Source organism: Pocillopora damicornis, chromosome 1 (genome assembly GCF_964200805.1).
Source record: "Pocillopora damicornis chromosome 1, jaPocDami1.2, whole genome shotgun sequence".
Lineage (NCBI taxonomy): Eukaryota > Metazoa > Cnidaria > Anthozoa > Scleractinia > Pocilloporidae > Pocillopora > Pocillopora damicornis.
In genome coordinates this window covers 39,906,682-39,916,681 of record NC_142670.1, presented here as the reverse complement: position 1 = coordinate 39,916,681, position 10,000 = coordinate 39,906,682, and the positions used below count along the sequence as shown (strand labels likewise).

Genomic DNA, 10,000 nt, shown 5'->3' with positions numbered 1-10,000 from the left:
ATACAATACTAGGCTAACTGGATAGTTTTAGGGTTAGGGTTAGGATTTTCAAGTAGGCACACGCAGTTGTGTGGATATTGTGGTACATGGAGTTTAGTAGAGTGTAGATTTTAGCAGTATTTGCCAGTGTTGACATATTTATAAAATTATGGTTCCAAAGTGCGTGTCACTGTTGAGAACCCAAGAAAATCATGAGAAAGTCGCCGATGGATTAGCCATAAAAATAAGCCCAACTCTGAGTCAATGCCAAACCACAAGAAAGTTGTGAAACTCGCGCCAATGTAAAAAAAAAAAAAACAACTGAGGTTCGAAGTATGGGTCGCTAACATCCTATGAAAATCATGGGAAAGTCGAGGAGATTGGTCATGGTACCAACCAATGCCACTTTCCCATGAAAATCAAGAAACCTGTGGTAACTAGCCAACATATGCTAGAATGACAATCTTTAATAAAATTCATATCTAATAAGGATGTGTGAAATGGCCAATATCGCTCTTGGCCGAGATACTGGTTTGCCGTGTTTTGGCAGTTATTTTGGCGAATATGGTTAAAATCAAATCTGTGTAAAAACAGTAAAATCAACGAGTTATTGAGGTTCGTCAACATAGGGAGGGTCCTCTTAGTCTAGAGAAAAACTTCTGCCCACGGCTAAAGGCGTTAAATTAATAAATTGATATATCTGGGCGGCATATTAAACAGCAACACTAAACTTCTCCTTTCTCACAGCTTTTTCCCCTTTAACATCTTTGTTCATTCCATTTTTTTTAAAGTAAAAACTCGTTTTGGAGGCATAAAGGTCCCTAAAGCAACGTTTCAAGATTTTATGGCGATCTTGTGAAAAACATGTAGTTCCAGCTAGTTTAGAGGGTTTTGGCAGCTATTTACACAAAAAGTGGGTAAAATCAGCCCAATTTGTTGTGTTTCTGACGGTTTTTACGCGTTTTTTCCCCCAATTTTACTGAGAACACTGCGTTTTAGCTGGAATAAGTGTTTTCACATGGATTGTAGCCCTATTTTGTTAAAGACATCGTGCTTTTGAATGTAAAATAGGCTGATTTTTGCAAAAAAAAAAAAAGTGTTTTTCAGGTCGAATTGAGCGCTTTTGTCAACTTTTGCGTAAAATTTGGCAAAAACTCGTGCGTTCTGCCGGATTTTGGTGTTTTTATATAGATTTCATTGCAATTTTACGAAATACATGTAGTTTCAGCTAGTTTGCAGCGTTTTGGGCTTGAGACCGGCAAGAGTGATGGTAGACACTCTTAGCAGAGATAATTGTGCTAGCAGATATTAAAATTTCACCTGTAAAGACAATAAATTAATTAAACACAAGAAAAAGGAAACTTGATAAAAAAATTAGAATAATGGCGGGGAGAAAAGAGGGCTGCACTAAAGATTATGTACTTGTGTTCTTGAAGCTGAAAATTAACAAGGTTCCTAACAATTTTTGAAAATCACACAAATCCCAAGCTATATCCAGGGTTTTCTCTTAATAAAATTAACTCTTAAAACAAATTGGGATTTTACCTTGGGCCTTTTTTTTTACTTTTTATGTACATTATTTATGTATAAATAATGCTCCCCTGACCCTCCCCCAAATTTCCAGAACAAATGGAAACTCTTAAGAATGATCAAGCTTTACCTTATTATTTAAAATTTTTACATCTTGAATTATCAAGTTATCACAGAGGATTTCTTGGTACTTTAACCTGTTTAACACCCTAAAAGAAGTGCACATATATACTACACACAATCAGCCCAGTCAAAATGTGCCACAGCTGACAATTTGGCTGCCTGCCACAATATAGCTGCCGCTAACTTCACACTTTTCACACTTCCATTCAAGACAAGGTTCAGCCTCTGCTGCCTATTACTATCACCAGCTTGCCTTCCACTCAAAAACATTTTGACTGAGCTCATCCATACATACATACATAAATGGGAGATTAGGTTACATGAGCGAACCTGCACTATTGAAAGAGATCAATGAATTACAATTCAAAGAAACATTGATAAATAAAATAAATCAATAGAAATGACAAAAATCAAACTAACAGCAGACAGTACTCTTTCAGCCTTCTGGACCTGAGCAGTGCAGTGATCTTCAACTAAGTGCTTAATTTGGACATAAAACCAGAACTTGGTATAGCTAAATATTATTATTTTTCTTTTAATATTCCCACTCCAGCTGATGTGTATTATTTGAATTACAAGTCTTATTAGCATGCAAAATCACCTATGGACAAGGCACACACTTTGGACATAAAACCAGAACTTGGTATAGCTAAATATTATTATTTTTCTTTTAATATTCCCACTCCAGCTGATGTGTATTATTTGAATTACAAGTCTTATTAGCATGCAAAATCACCTACAGACAAGGCACACACTTTGCACCAAAATAGCTTTGCATCAAGTACATTATCTAGTACATCATTACCATCTTCAGGTATTTCTAATTTACTTGTGAAAATCACACAAATCATAAGCTATATACAGCATACAATCAACAGCAAATTATTAGAAAGGAATGCAGTAAATTTTAATAAGAATATTACTAAGTAGTTAAATAACAAATAGCCCAGTAAAATTGTGCCCGTTGCTGGGAATTTGGTTCTCAATAAAATTAGCTAAAATAGCCAATCTTGAGTTTTACTGCTCACTCAAAATGGGCTGGCAGCTTACAATTTGGCCGCCTACAATGAAGTACCTTCTGCTAACTTCACATTTTTCAGACTGCTTTTCAGGAAGAGGTTTGGCCAGCTTTTCTACTACTCAAAAACATTTTGACTGGGCTGTGCAAGTCTTACTAGCATATAAAAAGCACCCTCAGGTAGATTACAGCAAAGCAGACTTTGTACCAAATGCTCTGCATTAAGTACATCATTACCCTCTTCAAGTATTTCTAGTTTACTTGTGAAAATCCCACAAATCACAAGGTATATTACATTATACATTCCAGTTGACAAAGCAATCAAGGGTAATTTTTTTCATAATGGATGCAATGATCTTCAGTATCAAGATTATTTGGTACCTAAATAGTAAAATGTTCGAGAGAAGAAATAATCATAAACATTTTTTCTTTCTCATCAGCATCGACTTCCAAAAGTAATGGATAATGACCACCTAAAACAAAGAAGAAATAAATCAAATTTTTGATTTCACAGGGCTTCAATACGTGTGTAAACCACAAGACTGAATTAATTGACAACATGGCGGTTCTCTCGTGCAGTCGAGCACGTTTTTTTGTCTCTGCGCATGTGCCGCACGCACACCGCAGGTTAATAAGATTGCGGTCTAACTAGTCCCCAGATTCCACATACTGGGGGCGGGCGCGCGAAGCAATTCGTTTGCTTCTTCTGAGTGTTTCGACCTGTGGAATCTGCAGTTCAGTTCCTGTAAAGTGTTCCTTAGAGTCCGTTAGTGTGACTTCCAAGGGATACAAGAGATGTATTGAACGGTTGGTGACTCCGGAATTTGTTTTGATCTCTGCCGCTCTAACTAGGCCATCACTGCCACGGAGAACTTTCTTTACAATGGCTAACTTCCAGGAACTACGAGGAACATTTTCAGCGTGCAGAAGTACGACATCCCCGACTTTAATGATCTCCTCCTGCGATCCTCGCTTCTTAGACTGATACACATGACGCTCCCGAAGCGAAGCAAGGTATTCACTCTTGAACCGTTGAACAAAGTGCTGAAATAGCAATGAGCGTCGTTTGAAGGCCTTATTGAGTTGATCATGATCATTGAAGTCTTCATCCTCCAACTCGTCAGGATCAACAACAGGGTGTGGCAAAGCTGTAACATCGAACCCATACAGCAACTTTGACGGTGTCAAGGGCTCTGGATCATTCACATCATGGTAGACGAATGTGATTGGGCGATCATTCACAACTGCTTGAACCTCTTTGATGAGTGTTTGTAACTCGGGTAGACTAATGAGCGCGCGACGAAGAACTTTCTTGATTGACAACTTAACTACTCCAATCAGTCGCTCATACATGCCTCCCCAGTGCGGTGACTTGGCAGGAATATGCCTCATCTGAACTCTCTTCTGGGCGAAGTGATGCTGCACGGTTTGATCTTCTATGACTTGGAACAACTTCTGAATTTCTTCATCCCCTTTCTGGAATGTTTTGGCATTATCACACAGGATCAGTGAAGGAGTTCCATAGATGGCACAGTGACGCCTGAATGCAAGAAGGAACTGATCGGTCGTCATGTCATCAACGATCTCCAAATTTACATTGCGAGTGGTGCTACAGGTAAACAGGCAGACATAACATTTCTCCGTCTTGTTACCATTCTTGACCGTCAGATGGCCGGTAAAATCAATCCCCACTGTAGAGAATGGTTTCACCTTGTTGAGGCGAAAGTCAGGCAAGGGGGGTGAATGGGGTAGCCTGTATGCTCCCCCTATCTGGTATCGGCATCTGACACAATGCTTGAGCACCCTTGCAATTTCACTTCGTGCTGATGGTAACCAAAATCTCTTACGCAGTGCAACAACAGTGTCTCTTACTCCAGCGTGGAGCTGTCTCTCGTGAACTGAACGAACAAGCAGAGTTGTGAACTGAGACTCTTTAGCGATGAGAATTGGTTCTCTTGCATCTTGTTCGAGCATTTCATGCTCGAGTCTGCCGAGGGCAACTAGAAGGCCATTTAAGTTGAGCTTCAGATTAAGTTGACGAACCAACTGAGGTCTGGGTTTGAAGTGCGGACGGGTGGGTCGTGACTGCTTTGTACAAAGATAGTCTCGATCTTGCCTGAAATGCTGAATCTGGTGAGCACGAAGAAGTACGACTTCTGCTTGCGATATTTCAGCAGCTGTGGGAACTGGAATTACCAAGTCAATGACTGACGGGCATTGGTGTGACCCATGTGACTTACCAGAGGCATGCTTCAGGTTGGAAATGAATCTCAAGACATAGGACATCGTGCGAAGCATGTTTTCATAGGACTGGAAGCGTGAGATGTCAATCAAGTCTTGGAGACTGCCTATGTTAGACTGCTTGCCAGGAACATGACTGTCCACAGCTGTGGCTGCGACAACATCGTCTTCTGCAAAGCTCTTACGACTCCATCTTGGCCAGAGCGAATGGGCTGTTAACCATGGAGGACCTCTTTGCCATAGTGCTGATTGTAGGAGCTCATCCGCACTGCATCCACGGGAGAGTATGTCTGCAGGATTGTTTGCTGAACTGACATGGGACCAGCTGGATAGGTCAGTAAGCCTCAAGATCTCTGTTGTCCGATTGCGAATAAACGCTGGGAGTTGCTTGGTACTGTACAGCCAATGGAGATAGATGGTGGAGTCAGTCCAGTAGTAGGATGAGATGGATGGGTAATCCTTGCTGAAAATTTCTCTTATGGCTGCACCAAGGCGAGCACCCATTACCATGGCAATTAATTCCCACTGGGGAACTGTTCGTGCATGTTTAGATGAGGAAAGTTTGACCTTGGAGCCAATGAATCTGACCTTCTCATTCTGAGCAAAGAAGACATGGAAACTGTACGTTACATTTATTAATCTTAAACATAAGTGATTTCGTTTATCTATTACATAACCAAACCGCATGTATGCAGCACGTGTCTTATCGCCCCATATATGGTGCTGTTCCACGTGCTTACAAGGAGACGTGATGTGTTTTTTTGTGAGAGTTGTGAGAGAGAGTTAATTGGAGTGTAATAGCAAAATCGAACCAAGAAATAAATCGTGAGTACGCTAGCTTTTGCACGTTTTCGACACAGTGGCGACCCTGCCAGGACAGCGTTGGAAATCATGGAGACACAGATTGCCGAACTTGAGGGCAAATTGAAGACGTTGAATTTTCGCTTGAAGAAGACAGGAGATGTCTTAAAGAAAGACGACCGAACAACCTTTGAGAGACACAAAGTTTCGGTTGAAGCCCTAGTGACTACGGTAGTGAAGTTAAAGGATTCCATTGAGGAACAAAAGTTTACGAACGGCGAAGACGACGAAGCGGTACAAGAATGGGCCGACGAAATCGAGCTAGTCATTAACGAAGGAGACGCCTGTATACGCGAACTGGAAGAACGAATTGAGCAAATCGATCGCAATCTGAAACACGCAACCGTGCTCTATGAGCACAAGAGAGAAGTCGAACTAGAGAAAGAGAAAATGATGCAACAACAAGAAGCTATTAATCGAGCACATGCGGAGGAATTGGAATTTGAGAAGAAGAAGTTGGAGCTCAAACAAGCTCAAGCGGAACCGCCGGAAAATATGCACGGCCAAATGGCTAGCAACGTGGTGAGAATGCCCAAGCTCGTGATCACAAAATTTGACGGGACGCCGCAAGATTGGCTGCGTTTTTGGGGACAGTTCCAAAGTCAAATTGATGATTCCAGTGCCCCTGAAGTCACAAAGTTCTCTTACTTGAAAGAATTAGTGAATATGAAGGTGCGAAATCTCATCGACGGTCTTCCGTTTACGCCTGAAGGTTACCAAAAAGCTAAAGATTTACTCACAAGAAGATATGGGAAAGCGAGTGAAGTCGTGGGAACCTACGTTAGGAATATTTTGGAACTACCCACCATGCGCGAGAGAAACGTAAAGAAGATACATGAATTTTACGAAGTACTACTGTTCAATGTAGAGTCATTGCGAACATTGAAGAGCTTATCCAAATTGGACGCCGCGGTTCGATTTACATTCGACAAACTTGAGGTAATAAAGAACGAACTTGCTATGATAGATGAAAAATGGTGTGAATGGACCTTTGTAGCATTCTTAGAGGCGTTGGAGAAGTGGACGACTAATAATCCCATTTCAGACGAACCGAAATCAAAGAGTTCAAATTTCCGTCGAGATCAATCCAGAGCTTTTCTTGCCAAACAACAAGAAACCGGAAACCAGTCGAGGGCGAGCCCAGGGGCGTGTCTTTATTGTTGTAGCGAACAACATAAAGCAATTAACTGTGAAAATGTCCAAAGCATTGAAGAAAGGAAGAAAATACTTGCCGATAAGCGCTTGTGCTTCAATTGCACCGGAGCCAAACACCGGGCCAACGATTGTAAGAGCAGAAATACTTGTAAAATTTGCGATGGAAAACACCACACTTCGATATGTGACAGGAAGGAGAGACGAGAACCAGGTATGACTGCAAATTTAATTGACGATTCCAGTGTTATTCATCCCGTAGTAGTCATAAACATGGGTGGATATAAATTCAGAGCTCTTTTGGACAGTGGCGCTAGCCATTCGTATGTTTCGTCAACTGCGATTGAGTTACTTAAAGCTAAAGTGAAGAGTACGAGTTTGCGTCAAATCGCCATGCTTACAGGCGTTGAAACCAGAACTATGCAAGTATACGAAGTTGTCATGCATTCCGTAACTGGAGATTTCTCACTAAACGTGAATGTCACGAAAATCGAAAAAAGGGAACTGTTGACCTTAGACAACCCAAAGTATTCCGACCTCGTAAAAAATCACCCTCACCTGAGAGGTGTTAAGATGGACGATAGTGATACCAAGGCTCGCTTACCTGTGCACGTGATTATCGGCGCTAATGACTTTGCCAAGATACGGACGAGTGATCGTTTACGGGTCGGACGTAAAGGAGATCCAGTAGCAGAGCGTACACGTTTCGGGTGGACTATAATGTCCCCCGGAACAGATCTAGGCAACGCGTATCTTGCCGTGAATTCTACGGTGGATCACAACCGACTCTGCGCCCTAGATGTCCTAGGACTAGAGGACAAACTATCTACTCTCCAGAGCGACGTCCACGAAGAATTTAAGGAGCAACTGGCTAGGAGTCCAGACGGCCGATACGAAACTGGACTACCCTGGAAAGGGAACTGTCCTGAGTTGCCCAATAATTGTGCGGGCAGTGTGCGCAGAGTGAACTCTCTTCTACGGAAATTAAAGAGAACTGATATGCTAGACCAGTACGACGACATTATTCGGGAACAGTTAGAAGAAGGTGTGGTTGAGAAAGCACCAGCGAAGGTAACAGGCAAAGAATTCTACATGCCCCACCGAGCAGTAATACGTGAGAATGCCGAATCAACCAAGCTACGAGTGGTATATGACGCCTCGGCCCGTGCGTATGACGGTGCGCCTTCTTTGAATGAGTGTTTACACACTGGCCCCCCACTACAGAATGAGCTGTGGAATGTTATTGTCCGCAACAGATTCCATCCCATTGCAGTTGCCGGAGATGTGCGCAAGGCCTTCCTGCAGATACGTGTTAAGGAAGCTGAACGTGACGCATTGAGGTTCCACTGGATTAAAGACAAATCGACCGGAGAACTAGAAGTGCTGAGGTTTACGAGAGTGGTGTTTGGTCTTGCTCCTTCTCCTTTCCTACTCAATGCCGTGATACAACAACACCTGGAAAGTGTGCAGTCCGAGTACCCAGGGACTGTACAAGAAATTAAGAACAGTCTGTATGTAGATGATTTGATTGCCGGAGATACTACTAGGGAAGGTGCGCAACAGCTCAAACATTATGCAGTAGAGATCTTTAATCGTGCAAGGTTCACCTTGCATAAATGGCACTCAAACGTGTCAGAACTAGAAAGCGACTGTACCGATGACGAGCCTTCGTTTGCTAAACAACAGCTTGGTGCATCATCAGCTCGTGGAGAGTGCAAACTACTGGGACTCAAATGGGACAAAGGGGATGACACTTTACATGTTTCACTCCCATCTCAGCCTGCTACATTGACCAAGCGGGGCATCCTCGCCAACTTAGCGAAGATTTATGACCCGTTAGGACTCGTGTCGCCTGTAATGTTAGAAGGGAAACAAATCTATCGAGAAGCCAGTGAGATGAAGTTGAGCTGGGACGTCCCACTTCCCGAGGGGATTACGAAACGGTGGCTAAAATGGGAGAAGAATGCACCGGACGATGTGTACTTTCCTCGCAGTCTTGTTCAGTACCAGGAACCGATCGACAATATCAAACTTCATGCATTTGGTGATGCAAGTATTCACGGTGTGTGTGCTGCTGTTTATGCTGTGGTTACACAGGCGTCAGGCGTGACGCAGGGTCTGATTGCCGCCAAATCCCGCCTTGCCAAGAAAAGTCTGACGATTCCTCGTTTGGAGCTCGTAGCAGGCCATATGGCAGTCAACTTGTCTACGAATGTGCGGGTTGCGCTAGAAGGCTTCAGTATGACGGAGGATATACAGTGCTGGCTCGACAGCACTGTAGCCCTACACTGGCTGAACGATGACGGAGAGTACCGCCAATTCGTGGCTAATCGGGTTAAAAAGATCCAGAGCCACCCGAACACGCAGTCTGTGGGTCAGGGTCTGCTAGACTGGGACGAGCTCTGCGAAGTAGTCCTTGACATCGAAGTGTCGCTTAACCATCGACCTCTTAGTTACGTGGAGGATGACCCGCAGTTCCCTACACTAACACCCAACTCCTTCCTGTTTCTTAATGCTAACATTTTACCTGAGTTCGAGCCACATCGGCTCGAAGACCGTGACTTGAGGAAACGTGCGAAATTCTTGAAAGCTACCAAAGATACAATGTGGCGTCGCTGGACCACAGAATACCTTAGAGCTTTGAGAGAGAGGCATAAACTTAAACACAACACCAAACCTAACAGCTTGTCCGTAGGAGATGTTGTTATCATTAAGTCTGAAGAGCGAAACCGAAATCAGTGGCCCATGGGGGTAGTAGAAGAATTATTCAGTGGTCGTGATGGTGTTGTTAGGGCAGCGAAATTAAGAGCAGGCAGAGGATTCATGGAACGCCCAATCCAACATCTCTATCCATTGGAGTTGTCCTGCGATCGAAACCCTCTGCCTTGTAATGACCCACCTTTGAACCCAACTGCATTGGAGTTCCGACCGCGACGAGATGCAGCTGTGGCAGCACGTCAGCGAATACAGGACATTGCCGAGCAAGACACTTGAATGTGTTTACTAAAGAAACTTTATTTTTATGCTTATTTCTTGTTGTGTTATGGAGTCTGTTCCACTTACATATGCCTTGTTCCCAAGTCATATGGGGGAGGG

General features: G+C 43.1%; 1 long non-coding RNA gene across 1 annotated transcript in view; it reads right to left on the bottom strand.

Moving 5' to 3' along the window:
* Positions 1-1,618: 1,618 nt before the first annotated feature.
* The window catches only part of LOC149053839 (uncharacterized), a 12,919-nt gene continuing 4,537 nt past the window's right edge, over positions 1,619-10,000 (bottom strand). The window contains exon 2 of the long non-coding RNA XR_016183694.1: positions 1,619-3,123. This is a non-coding gene — a long non-coding RNA (uncharacterized LOC149053839). The remainder of the gene's footprint in view (positions 3,124-10,000) is intronic.